The sequence below is a fragment of the Kogia breviceps genome, chromosome 6 (assembly GCF_026419965.1).
Source record: "Kogia breviceps isolate mKogBre1 chromosome 6, mKogBre1 haplotype 1, whole genome shotgun sequence".
NCBI classification, from domain to species: Eukaryota; Metazoa; Chordata; class Mammalia; order Artiodactyla; family Physeteridae; genus Kogia; species Kogia breviceps.
Genome location: NC_081315.1, coordinates 59025598 through 59040765, shown reverse-complemented (window position 1 = coordinate 59040765; position 15168 = coordinate 59025598). Strand labels below are relative to the sequence as shown.

The 15168-nt window shown below is 37.7% G+C and overlaps 1 protein-coding gene across 2 annotated transcripts in view; it reads right to left on the bottom strand.

The window, feature by feature from the left end:
• Positions 1 to 15168, bottom strand: part of MRPL1 (mitochondrial ribosomal protein L1) — a 107273-nt gene that overhangs the window by 77064 nt on the left and 15041 nt on the right. The window lies entirely within an intron of this gene.

Sequence of the window (15168 nt, the reverse complement as noted above, 5' to 3'; positions counted from 1 at the left end):
AGGACCAGTGTGAAGGGAAGGCAATTCTGGGTGTGTTCTTCAGGGCCCTGCTTCTACATGCTGCCTTCCAAGGATGAGCGTTAGAACCTGGGCAGGGAGGCAAAAGAAAAATATATCAAAGACATTGCACTGAGACCTCTGTGGGACCTGTAAGCACAGAACTTCTTGTCTATGGGAACCAGGTAACAGGGAGGACATCAGAGAAACTCTTCAAGGCCATGTGCATTGACACACTCAGGACAGCTTTGATGGCTTTGGCACCTTTCTTACAGACAGTAACCAAAAGCAGCAGAAGAGGACAAAAAGCGTTGATACCAGGCAGTAGCAAATGTGTTTGGGAACACCCAGTGAGACACTCCCTTGTTACAGTCCTCACATCCATCCAGAACTTGGGAGAGCTTGCGAGCATTTTAGGGTGAAATATAGAACCAATAATTATTGGTCGTGTCCTAAAGGCAGAGAAATAATCAAATTCTAGTTCATCCTCAGTCTGGAAAACACCAGCTGCGTGCAGAAAATGCTCTGAGAGTAAGACAAGCAAGTATAATTATATTTTTTTACAATAATGTTGCCCAATTATTTACTAGGTTTCATTTAATGTTTAATTCTCCTAAATTTTCTTTGACCAAAGATTAGCAGGGTATTTTCCCTTGAACCTTTCTATAAAGTATATAATTCCAGTTTACATAATAAAATATGACACACTGGACCATATATCTTAACTTACTATGAACTGAATTAATATGAAATCCTGGTCTAATTTCCTAAATCTTATCAAGTTACCTATGACTATTTATCATATCTCTTATTCTATGAGAATTAAGTATCCTTCATAGTCTACAGTAAGAAAGCATTATCACAATTCATGGCAAAATCTGAATAAATTATGCTCACTGGCTAATCCTCCTTTGTCATTTATGTTGACTCTTTCAAATAATTTAGTAGATTAGAAGGAAGCTTTATTTTTACAAAACTGTTCTGCCCTTATCATGTTGCCAAAATTCCACCTGCTACAAAAATGCTTCATTATCTTATACTCATTTTTTTCCTGACATTGTTTCTCCTTGTTATAATCTGCTAATTATTGATAATTTCTTATTTTAAAAGAATACTGTACTGGTTATACTCTATTTGCTACCAACTATATCCTTTCTTTATCCTGTCCACCCTGCTAAGTGTATCCTTGGTGACTGACTCTTTTAAACTGTACCACCCCTGGGACTTCCCTGATGACGCAGAGGTTAAGAATCCTCCTGCCAATTCAGGGGACATGGGTCTGAGCCGGGGTCGGGAAGATCCCACATGCCGCGGAGCAACTAAGCCCGTGCACCACAACTACTGAGACTGCGCTCTAGAGCCCGCAAGCCACAACTACTGAGCCCGTGTGCCACAACTACTGAAGCCCGTGAGCGTAGAGCCTGTGCGCTGCAACAGAAGAAGCCACCGCAATGAGAAGCCCGCGCACTGAAGGAAGAGTAGCCGCCACTCGCAGCAAATAGAAAAAGCCTGTGTGCGGCAACAAAGACCCAATGCAGCCAAAAATAAATAAATAAATAAATAAATAAATAAATAAAACAGTACCACCCCTGAGTAATACAGATACCTAGTCAATAAACAGGTGTTCCTCAGTATCTATGGGGAATTTGTTCCAGGACCCCCCGTGGACACCAAAATCAGATGATGCTCAAGTCTCATATAAAATGGCATAGTATTTGTATATAACCTATACACATCCTCTGGTATATTTAAAATCATCTCTAGATTATTTGTAATACTTAATACAATGTAAATGCTATGTAAATAGTTGTAAATACAATGTAAATAATATGTAAATCATTGCCAGCATGGCATTCAAGTTTTTGGAATTTTCTGAAAATTTTTTTCAAATATTTTTGATCTGCGGTTTGTTGAACACTGCATGCAGAAACCTCGGATACAGAGGGCAAACTGTATTGCTAGATCAGACTTTAACTTTCTCTGTGTGAAATACACAGAGAATTATATTTGTTGGTGAAAATTTTTAACACTATGCTAATAATAACAATTTCCATAGTTCAAAGGAAATGCAAGCAAGAAGTCAAACCATTCACAGCAGGTCCTCTTATGGTTACTTTAGTTCTTAACTCTGTCCTAAGGTCTGTGTCTTACTGTAAGAACACCACTTTCATCATACTTCCAAGGTACAATGCTGTACCAGTCTTTGCGGACAGCAAAGACTTAAAATTTGAGATGGCCTTACCCCATGATTACAACCCTTCCAATATATAATAATACATATCTAATATTTTGAGTCGTTCAGTCAAGAATAATGTCCTGGAGACTCCAACAAGTGTCCATTAGCACTCTCCAAGGACCACAGAACAGTTCCCTACGACATTGGCATTATAATCTGATTCTCTTTAACTTTTCTCTCTAGTGCAAATGGCAAAAATGCCTCTTTGTTGTTTCAGTTGCCTAGCAGATAACTGTTAGATCACACACACACACACACACACACACACACACCCCTCCTAAGGGGAAGTATGAATTCTCAGAGATAATATACATTGTTAAACCAGTATTGGCCCAGAAATGTTTTTTAATTGAACTGACAACTAATTAAGCTAAAAAAAAATCTAGATTTCTGTCTTCTTTTGAAAATAGCCAACAGACCAAGCCATACTGGGCCCACATTTCTACATGGTCATGACCCACTGGACCTGAGAATGCATTGGACTTTTTAGTTGGGGAATCAGCTACCCATGCAGCACAATTGTCACCACTCTGTATTGCCTCTCTGGACATGTCATTCATTCGAAGCGTCAGCCTAGACTCTGAGGACACTTGAGTTTGCAACCTCTAATCCCACTTCTTTTCAAATTATGTCCTCTGGAGTCTGTCAGAATGAGAAATAGGGCTACTGCTGAAGAATAAACCTCTTAATGGTTGTTCTATTAGCAAAAAATCCAGGGTGAAGCTTTGAAATTACCACTCATAAAAATCTGAGTAAATACTTAGATAAGGTCCATTTGCCTTTCATATTTTAAGCAATTCGTCTAAGGGCCCTGCTATCTTAACCATGTATATTTAGTAATTATTTATACAATTTGCTACTTTTTTGTAAGTAGGTAGATGTTTCCTATCCTGACAGGGTCTTTCTCTATTTTACATACTTTTGAACACATTGGACTCTCTTAGTCAAACTGGTTTAGGTAAAATGCTGTCAGTAAATTAGTCTGAACTCATCCAGCTATGTTTCATTAATGAATAAATTCTTAAAAGTTTTTTTTTCATTTGATTCTTGTAGTATGTTTTGTCCAGTTTGAGTTAGTTGTATATGCTGTGAAATGTAATATAGTGCTAGTAGAGATGTTTTTTATCCCCAGCCCAGAATTCTTGTTTGAAGCCTGTCCACTCCATTCCAACCCATTTTTTAAACTTGACCTCCCGCATTATAATATAATACAACTGAATTTATTAAATCAGTATTGTACTAAGGGTGAATGCTCTAAATGGAATCTCCATTGCTGACAAAAACTTTACACTTATTTTGAAAGTGCAAAACTTTTAAGACTAGTGTGTCATTGGGGCATCTAACAGTGTCCACTTAAACCTTGACATTGTCTAGTCACTGCTGGCTTTAAAATAATGATCAAGAAAAGATGGTCTTGTTGCATTTGTAGTACACATCCTTTTAACCAACTTTCATGTGATCAACTAACCAAGTTAATTGGACATTAAAAACAACAAAATAGTGGAGTATAACCTTTAAAAATTGTGAATCACAGATTGTACACCTGTAACTTATATAATATTGTATATCAACTATACTTCAATTAAAAGAAAAAGAAAACAAAAACCAAATAAAACTGAACTCATAGAAAAAAATAGTCTTTTCAATAAATAGTGCTAGTATAATTGAACAACTATATGTAGAAAAAATGAACCTCGGTACATACCTTACACTTTACACAAGTTAACTCAAAATGGAACATAGCCCTAAATGTACAAAACAAAACTATAAAACTTCTAGAAGAAAACATAGGAGAAAATCTAGGTGACCTTGGGTTTGGAAATGAGATGTTAGATAAAACACCACAGGCACAATCCAAGAAAGAAAAGATTGATAAATTGGACTTTATTAAAATTAAAGTATTTGTTTTGTGAAAGATATATTAATAGAATGAGAAGTAAGCCACAGACTGGGAGAAAATATTTGCAAGCCATGTATTTGATACAATACATACCCCAAATATGTGAAGAACTCTATTATTATTAATAATGTTAAAATCAATATTTTCATCCATAGATTTTGCTAAGTATTTTTATTATTAAAAAAAAAATAGAGGGGCTTCCCTGGTGGCGCAGTGGTTGAGAGTCTGCCTGCCGATGCAGTGGACACGGGTTCGTGCCCCGGTCCGGGAGGATCCCACGTGCCGCGCAGCGGCTGGGGCCGTGAGCCATGGACGCTGGGCTTGCGTGTCCGGAGCCTGTGCTCCGCAACGGGAGGGGCCACAACAGTGAGAAGCCCACGGACCGCAAAAACAACAACAAAAAATCAGAGTTCTAGAAAAACAATTACTATACCAGAGAATAGGAACTATTTAAAGCATACATCTTAACTTTTTAAAAGTGGTAATATTTTATTTTTTGTGAAAAAAATATTCTATTAAATCTAAATGAGGCAGAGGGTGTAAAATAAGAAGGGGCGTTGAAAAGGAAATGAAAACATAAACAGATAGTTGAATAAAAGCAGAAATAGGATTTGGAAACTAAGGAAATAATAACTAACCCTTATATAATACTTCATGGCTGGCCCTGTTCTAGGTGCTTTACATATAAAAGCATTTTATTCTATGACAGCCTATGAGTTGAGTACTAGTATATTATGCCCATTTTGTAGGTAAGAAGATTGAGGCATAGAGTGGTATTTAAAAACATACCCGGGCTTCCCTGGTGGTGCAGTGGTTGAGAATCCGCCTGCCGATGCAGGGGACACGGGTTCGTGCCCCGGTCCGGGAAGATCCCACATGCCGCGGAGCGGCTGGGCCCGTGAGCCATGGCCACTGAGCCTGCGCGGCCGGAGCCTGTGCTCCCCAACGGGAGACGCCACAACAGTGAGAGGCCCGCGTACCACAAAAAAAAAAAAAAAAAAAAAAATACCCAAAGTCACAAAGCTAGTAAGTAAAGGGGGTGGCAACTGTACACAAGGTTTGGCTCCAGGCTATACTCTCAGCTATTATACTGTACTGTCATTGAAATCAACAGCACGTGTCAAATGTCTAACATGCATAATGTATTGTATGAGACATAACCAGAAAACTAAGAGCGTTTTGCTCACAAGAAATACGTAATGTTATACAAGGGAGAAACCTACTGCTAACTCACTATGGGAACAAATAAGAGAAAACGACTAAGCCCAGGTAGGGAGAATCCCAGGTTTGGAATGAAAGTAGAACTTTCATTAGTAGCTTGAAGAATGTGTAGGTGTGGAAACTGGTAAGGTGATAAAAAATACTCAAAGGAGGCTGAATTTTAGGTAAATTGGTCATTAAAAGCTGTCATCATTAAGTAATAGCTTTGGGAAAATTAGGTTCAGATTAATGTATTTCAGTTAACCAATTTTAGGCAACTGTTTTTGTTTTTATTTGTTTGTTTAGATGGATTGGTTTCATACGAAAGCCTCCTTGAGCACTTACCCTGAAAACAAGTGAGAGTCTGAGGGTGAGATGGATGTTAGTGGATCTCTGCCCTAGAGCTGTGAGTCAGCATCTCCAAAAGTGCTGGTTAAAATACACAATAGGCCCCACCCCCTTTCAAATTCAATAGGTCTAGCATGTGACAGGAGAATTTCCGTTGTTCACAAGTTCCTAGGTGATGAGATACTGCTGTTGCTTGTAGGGGACCACACTAGAAAGCCACTGCCCTAGAGGAATCTCAAACTAACTGGAAAGAAGGTTGGTATCTGGGAGGATTTCACCACTGAGTTTGCAATGGAAGGTCAACAGGGAAGGGGATTCTGGGTGGGGTTTGGCATTGCCAGGAGCAGAGACTGTCAGAGAGAATTCTGGGAAAGGAAGTGGTTTAGGAAGTTTGGAAACCAGGGAAGACTTGTGGGAGACCCACCAGAAAGAGCAGCTCTGGCCTGCTAAACTGAGTTGGTTTATCACTGTAATCCTTGGGGATTGACGATTTTAATAAAGACAGGGGAGAAACTGTAATAATTTCATCACAAAACTCCTTTGACACTCATGAAAGTGAGATCTGCCACATTCCATTAAAAATGAGAACAGAACTTAATAATGTAGCAGTACTAAAAAGCAATTATTTCTAAATGATCTTTTCCCAAACAAAAGTCTACAAGTGGGCTGCATCTTTGGTACAGGAGGATTTCTATTAGACATTCTGTATTAGAAACTCAAGATAAATTTTTAATGCTGTAACAATATTTTTTAAAAAGCACTTCAATTTTTTCTTCGTTTCTGGTTATAACTAATTGCCTAGGAGGGGAATACAGTTGATTTTTCTCGGCAGATTTTGACATTTAAAAAAATGCGTAAGCCCAGAGGGTAGGAATTTTCATTACTAAGGTTTACTTTTAGTAAATCAAATCACTGTTTTGTATAATGTTATCCAGCAGGATTTGTTCTATATTAAGAATCAAAAGAATATTGTAAGTGGGTATTAATAATATCTCAAATATTTTAAATTTTAGTAAGGAATTAAAGCCAGCACAATAATAATATACATTTATCAGTGATTATACTGAGACATAACACTGACAAATATTTCAGCGGCAGATAAAGCTAAGAAAAAGAATTTGGAATAAAAAAAAAAACAAAACCAAATCATTTAAAGAACATTTGTGTTTCCAAATAGAACTATGAAACAATAGGGATTTTGTATCTATTAGTCGAAAGCTGTAACTCAACATTGGTGTCAGCCAACCACCTGTGTTAGTGCTTAGAATGGGATAAGTACCAGGCATAACTGGCACCCACCAAGAGTGGACTGTGCTCTAAGAGTTGCATGCCACAAAGGAAGACTCTTTATTTCCACAACAGTTTGTAAATGCAACTGTGAATGCCTAATTCACATGAACAATAGATGGAAAGGAAAATGCTGTTCAGAACACAAAGATCTAGAGAGGTAAATATCCAAAGCCAAAGAAATTTAATAAAAATTCGTATGAACATCAAAGGAAGTAGGGGAAAAAACTCATTTGTGCGTACAAACAAGTTTCCCTCTATAGCTACTAGCTTAGTCCCAAAAAACTACAGGAAAAGACTCAATAAAAATGTAATAAGGGAAAAAAAAGAAAGGAAAATAGATTTAAGTAAAAACTGACCTACTGCCAAAACCTTAATTTTCCCTTTCTTTTTTCAAAGTGTATCCATCAATACCATTATTTTTTTTTTTTTTTTTTTTTTTTTTTTTTTTTTTTTTTTTTTTTTTTTTTTTTTTTTTTGTGGTATGCGGGCCTCTCACTGCTGTGGCCTCTCCCGCCGCGGAGCACAGGCTCCGGACGCGCAGGCCCAGCGGCCATGGCTCACGGGCCCAGCCGCTCCGCGGCACGTGGGATCCTCCCGGACCAGGGCACGAACCCGTGTCCCCTGCATCGGCAGGCGGACTCCCAACCACTGCGCCACCAGGGAAGCCCCAATACCATTATTTTTAAATAAGAACCATTCCAACTCAATTTTAAAATGTGAAATTCAATAAAACATAGCAAAGAAATCTCAGTATTTCAGATCCATTTTAACTTTGTTCATTCTATCCCCCTCTCTCTCTCTTTTTCTCTTCCCAGGCATAGAACAGAGAGAAATTATTTTTCAGCACTGGAGAAGACGTGAGTTTGTATATTTAAAGACTGCAAAGACTTGCTAATGATGACCATAATATTTCTTATAGATAAGTTATAACCAAGATGCTAAGCTGTACCTGCAGTAAGTAGATATTTCTTATTTGGCTTACTCTTTCATCTTTTCCTGTCAAGCATTTACTACAGCAAATGACCCACTTATTTACTGCCATGGGGAAAGAAGCATGGCAGTACTACCTCTTTGTTCTTGGGAGACAACAGGGCTCAGGGGGCCAAACAGTAATCTGGGGAGACAGAGTCAATGAACTTTATCCTGTCTTTGCCATTTCTTACCTTCGGGATCTTAAGCAAAGCATTTATTCATCCATCCATTCATTCATTTAATAACTTTTTAAAATCTCAGATAATAGCACCAGAAGAGTAGTCATAAGGAAAACCTAATTAAATAATATCAAAGAGTTGTCAACATAAAATGCTTATTTAATAATTCCTTTAGAAATTGAGGGGCTTCCCTGATGGCGCAGTGGTTGAGAGTCCGCCTGCAGATGCAGGGGACACGGGTTCGTGCTCCGGTCCGGGAGGATCCCACATGCCGCGGAGCGGCTGGGCCCGTGAGCCATGGCCACTGGGCCTGTGTGGAGCACAGGCTCCACAATGGGAGAGGCCACAACAGTGAGAGGCCCGCGTACCGCAAAAAAAAAAAAAAAAGAAAGAAATTGAAATATTAGATGCAAACCATTATATATAGAATGGATAAACAACAAGGTCCTACTGTATAGCACAGATAAATATATCCAATATCCTGTGATAAGCCATAATGGAGGGACTTCCCTGGTGGCGCAGTGGTTAAGAATCCACCTGTCAATGCAGAGGACAGAGGTTCGAGCCCTGGTCCCGGAAGATTCCACATGCCGTGGAGTAACTAAGCCCATGCGCCACAACTACTCAGCCTGTGCTCTAGAGCCCGCGAGCCACAACTACTGAAGCCTGGGCGCCTAGAGCCTGTGCTCCGCAATAAGAGAAGCCACCACAATGAGAAGCCTGCGCACCGCAATGAAGAGTAGCCCCGGCTCGCCACAACTAGAGAAAGCCCGTGCGCAACAACAAAGACCCAACGCAGCCAAAAATAAATTTATTTAAAAAAACGAAAGTAAAGAATGTTTTTTTTCAGCCTAAGAATCATACCCATTGCCTGAAATGTCTGTATGTCTGGATTACTTTTATAACAAAAGTAATATATTAATTCTAAAGTGTGTAAAGTAAAAATGGAAGGCTCTCTCCAGTAATCCCACTCCCTAGGAAGAACCACTGTTAGCATGTTTATTCATCCAGCACTTTCCCCCTATGCACTAAATTATAGTAGGTGACCCAAGAAAGTAGAAATTTCCAAAGTACTGGGAAATTTGAGAGTTAAACCTCCTCTATGATTGGTGAAAACCCAAGAGAATCTTGCTACCCAAAGACTGCCAACACTGTGTGCCTCTCCCAGTTGATCAGTGGTCTGTTGAGTTTCCTTCCCACTCTAGTGTTTAAGTAGCAGGGTACAGGAACATATCTCTCCAACCCCTCCACAGTCCTATTGACATCCATAAAAGTAAGAGTTGAAAATTTCAAAACAATCACAGTATCAAAATTTTGTCTTCACTCTTCACAGGGCTTTAGCTTGTCCTGTTAATGATTGCTAGACTTGAACTTCATGATACCACATATTGGATATTTCAAGCAAGGAGGCCTTTAGTATATCCCCTTTCCCAGCTTATACTCTCATTTGTATCTGAGAGACCCTCATAATTCTGGCCAAACATGCATGTGAAAAACAGGCTAATGTTTATTCCTTCAATGAGTTTTTTGAACACCTGCTTTAGGTCAGTGAATATTTAAGAAGGAATACCCTGAGAGGCCAAACTTCTCATTTTATAGGTAAGAAATTGAGGTCCAAGAGGTGACAAGATCCTTCCAAAATTACACATCTGGCTGGTTAAGCAGTCAGCTCAGGACCTGGGTCTGTACTCAGGTTAGGGTACTATAGCAGGGAAAGAAGCTTCCAGGAGACATTAACTCCCAAAGAAAGCAAAATGAAATTTGAAAAAACAGATAAAATTTTAAGATAAATATACAAAATACAACATGATTAGCTGCTTAACAATCCTTTATGACTTCCAAGAAATTACTACTGAGAGCAGAAAAACAAAGTAATGTACAAGGGACATCAAAGGCAAGATTAACAAATTAGTCTTTCTGAGTAAAACATTCTATATGCCCCATGTGAATTGCTCATAAGATGTTTTCAATCAAAAGACTTTCCAGCTGCCAGAACAAAACCCAGTACTAAATTCTAGGAGTACATGCAGAGCCTGTTGCATTTTTAAAGCGTCATGGATCAGGCTCTTTTCTCAATTATATGAAAAATTGATGCCGACATATTTCTGTTCTAATGCTTTCTTTGCTTTATGCCACATCTTAGTCTGCAAATGTATAATCATAGAAATAAAAGTATAACAGAAACAAGAGCTGATAGAGATTTTAATCCACATCTTGAATGACCTTACTGAATTTACTTACCTGATTTTGATATTGTTGAACTCCCAGAGTGACAAACATCCAATTCACAAACACTCAGGTTGTAAACATAGGCTGTTAGACAACCATCTTTTTTTTTTTTTTAAATATGGTGCCTTTGTTGACACTCCTTTTCTTTTCTTTTCTTTTTAGTTTATTTATTTATTTATTGGCTGCATTGGGTCTTCACTGATGCACGCGGGCTTTCTCTAGTTGCGACCAGTGGGCTTCACATTGCAGTGGCTTCCCTTTCTTGCACAGCACAGGCTCTAGGTGTGCAGGTTTCAGTACTTTTGGCTCGCAGGCTCGGCAGTTGTGATGCACGGGCTTATCTGCTCCGTGGCATGTGGGATCTTCCCAGACTAGGGCTCGAACCCGTGTTCCCTACATTGGCAGGTGGATTCTTAACCACTGTGCCAGCAGTGAAGTCCCAGACAGCTATCTTAAAAATAAATTTTTGGAAAGAAATTTTTTTTGTTAGTTGGGAGCTGGTCTTACGTGAGAAGTATGGAAAAGAAAGAGATTTTTTAAATGTGTTTATCATTGGCTGATTTGCAGTTTGCTTTTCAGAATGGCAAGCAGCTAAGTGCATGAGACTTATGTACTTATGAGACTTATAAGACTTAGTCGTACGTGACTTAGACATATACAAGACTACTGAAGACTTTTGAATGCAATACATTTTAAGATCTTTCATATTTACTTCACTTTTAGTTTGTCATTCCCATCTAATCCTTCTATTAGAAAACTCTCTCATATAAGGGGTTAATGTCCAAAATATCTAAAGAACTCATACAACTCAATAGAAAAACAAACAACCTCTGATTAAAAAATGCACAGGGGATCTGAATAGACATTTTTCCAAAGAAGACATATAGATGAACAACAGGTATATGAAAAGGTGCTCAACATCACTAATCATCAGGGAAATGCAAATCAAAACCACTCTCCTACTTGTTAGAATGGCTACTATCAAAAAGACAAGAAATGACAAGTGTTGGTGAGGATGTGGAGAAAAAGGAACCCTTGTGCACGATTGATGGGAATGTAAATTGGTGCAGCCACTGCAGGAAACAGTATGGAAGTTCCTCCAAAAAATTGAAAATAGGACTACCATATGATCCAGCAATTCCACCTCTGGGTATTTATTTGAAGGAAATTAAAATACAAACTCAAAAAGATATCTGCACCCATGTTCATTGCAGCATTATTTAGAGTAGTCAGGACATGGAAAGAATGTAAGTGTCCATAGATGGATGAATGGTTAAGGAAGATGTGAGAATACTATTACCCACAAAGAAAAAGGAAATCCATCCATTTAGGACAACATTATGTTAAGTGAAATAAGTTAGACAGAGAAAGACAAACACCATACGATCTCACTTATATGTGGAATCTAAAAAGAAAAAATAAAAACCCCCAAATTCAGAGACACAAATAAAGATTGGTTGCCAGAGGTGGGGAGTAAGGGGTGAGGCAAAATGGGTGAAGGTGGTCAAAATGTACAAACTTCCAGTTATAAAATAAATAAGTCCTGGGTTTGTAATGTATAATATGGTGACTATAGTTAATAATACTTTATTGTATATTTGAAAGTGCTAAAAGAGGAGATCTTAAAAGTTCTCATCACAAGAAAAAAGAAAAATTTGTAACTGTGTGATGATGGATGCTAACTAGACTTATTGTGGTGATTATCTAGCTATATATATATATGTGTATGTATATAAAATCATTATGTTGTACACCTGAAACTAATATGTTTTATGTCAATTATATCTCAATTAAAAACTCTCTGATGATTTCTATTCATTTACCTTGATTTCAAGTAATTGTAGCTGCCCCATGTTGTTTCACTGATATAAATCATATTCCACAAAACTTCATTTGAATGAAAAGTCAGATCATTGTTCTATTCATTTAATACTATAATAGCCCCCTAACTCTCCAAAATTTTGATAATTGGTGCTAATTCATTGACATAGACAATTGGGTAAGTGTTCTCACTCTCATGCAGTCTTCAAAATATAGCTCATTAGAGAGCTCTCTTTGGATTCAGTGCAATTATTTAGACCTATAGATTCTGTCTCCTGGGTTCCTCCAGCTCCTTTGCTTCAGGAAGCACTCTCTGCGTTAGTAGTTGCTAAAGTCTGGATTCTAAATAATGAAATGTTTTGTCCTACTAGATAACCACACAATCTATATTAATTTGCTACACAAGTGTTTAGTGAAAAATATTTCTACAATAGAGGTTGTGATTCAGAAATTTTGACCTAATTAAAATCTCACATAAATGTAAATATAAATAGGCTTATGAAATAATGTATAACATGAAGATGTAGAAGAATCATGTTCTAAAGGTTAGAATGCTTGTATTTGAGATCTTGTGAATTTAAAGATGTCATTTGGCATCTCTGAGTTTTCTAATATAGTAAAAATACAGTTGTGACATAACTGATTTTTTCAAAACAATGTGGTTTTAAAGATCAAATTAGCTGCTAGTACATCAAAAAGTTTTGTAAATTGTAAACTGCTCTACAAAATCAGAACTATAGTAATAAAATATTTGTTTAAAAATGCAAAGTAGTATTTCATTTTTCTTCTTTCACTAAAATTAGAAAAAACTGGAGAGGTTTAGAATGGCATTATATTTTTTTGCCTTAATTCATTTTGTTGGATCTTTGCTACACAAATCAGATAATGATTTTTATTGTCTCATCCGACTTTAATGAGGCAATATTGTTTATAACAAACAGCATGCATACGTTCACCATGAAGAATTTTAACCAGCTTCTGTAATATATTATGTGTTAAGGGAGGATGGGGGGAGAGAAACACACTAGGTACAGATTTTTCACTTTACTAATAAAACATTTCCTAAATATCTTCTGGAGAAAATATACAGAAAGCTATTCTACCAGAAGTTAAGAATTGCCAACTTGCAGTACAGAAAAACTTAAAAAAAAAAACAAAAAAAAAACAAACTTGAAAGATAATCAAAGAAAGCCTCCAGGGAAGTCTTTTCTCCAGTCAAGAAGGATGTGCTCAAAGCTTGCTTAAGGGAGGAGGGAGCTATTAGAACAATAAGAATTGTTGATAGGAAAGAACATAAGAATGGTGCCAAGGGAGTGAAAAAGGCAAGGAAGATGAAGCACAAAAGCACGAGTGTTCTTAAGGGAAAGAGAAGTTGAAAAATGCTTACAAAAAGAGAGAAAGGTAATGAGTTAGGGAACTTGAGACCTCCCTGAGGTTACACGTTAAAGAAAGAGTTATTTATGTCTGTGTCTATCTCCACCACTAGATTCTTAGCTCCTTAAAGCAAGATGACATAACTTACTCATACTTGTGTCCCCCAGAGCAGCTAACTCAGTTCCTTGCTCATAGAAGGTACTGAAAGGGTACTGAGTTGACCCCGAGTAAAAGTTGCCTGCACTGCCGTTTAGATGCTAGCTATGAAACACAGTGATAGGCACATAGAAAGACAAAGCTCAGTAAGTATATGCTGGCTCATTATTTAGTATACAAATTCTTAGTGAGCACCATGTACTAGGAAGGCTCTGAGGATAGAGCAATGAGTCATATGTACTTGGATTCTGTTTTTCTTTACAAAAATATAATCTCGATCTTCCAAGTTCAGCATTAGAAGAATTTCCAGATGATCAGGAGATGCTTGGACCACATGGCCCCGCCTGTTTCCCCTGCCTTTCCATGGCCATTGGAGTCTTTAAACTGATTGCTATTGAGACAGCCATGCTGAGAGTGGAGGATGGGGTGAAGAGCCTCCTTTTGGCAGTCTGGTCCAAGTATGGACAAATGACCCCTTCTTCATTTTCTGTAATCCAGCTAAAATAGTTTATTAAAGACTGGAGGATAACGAAAGGTAAATAAAGTTAAATAATAGCATGAATTTGGAAAATCTGGGTTGAAGTTATACCTTGCCTCCAAAGCTCATGAGTTAACCTAGAGGGGAAAAAAGACAACAAACAGGTCTTATCTGTATCCATCCTTCTTGGCTCCCATATGGGGGATCAGGGAGCCATCTTTAATAGTAATTATGAAGAGTACATTTCCAAACATTCTGAATCCTTGATCTTTGGAGATCAAATTTCATTTCATATCTGTTTTGGGCATACCCACTCAATCAAACTTTCCTGTCTGAGGACTAGCTTCTTGCCTTGACAATTATCAAAGAGAAAAACCTGGTCCTTCAGACTGTACCACAACATAATAAGCTGAATATTCTCTCAAGAGATACATACAGTACAGTATAATTAGAAAGTTAGTCCATACAGTGAGGGTACTATATGCTCTAGAGTCTTCTTTCATTCCTAATTAGGGAAATGTGCTCTATGTCTTTTAAAATAATAACAATATAAAGCTAAAAGTTTGTTAATTGTGTCCATATATCCCACCAAATTCCATATGCATGGCACACACAAAGAAAAAAATACCCTGTATGTACACAAGTCCAAAATTAGAATCCTGAGCACTTTGGCTCAAAGTACTCTGTGAAGGGAAGGGGACTGTAGGGAAAAGATAGAGGGGGAAAGGAAGCTACTCTTCTCAAATTCCCCCTAGTGCTAGTATAGTTCCAGCAACACACAAATACCTTATGTGTCTTAGTAACAGTTCTAGGAATTCAGCTGTTTTATCGGTATGGAAAACAAAATACCAAGGATCTAAGTGAGGAAGTCTATTCATGCTTGGCTTATAATTATTGTGCTAAACTAGACTGAACTGAGCTTCATGTCATCACTCAATAGATATTTACTGTGAATTTATTAGCTACAAGCATTTACAATATAACATAG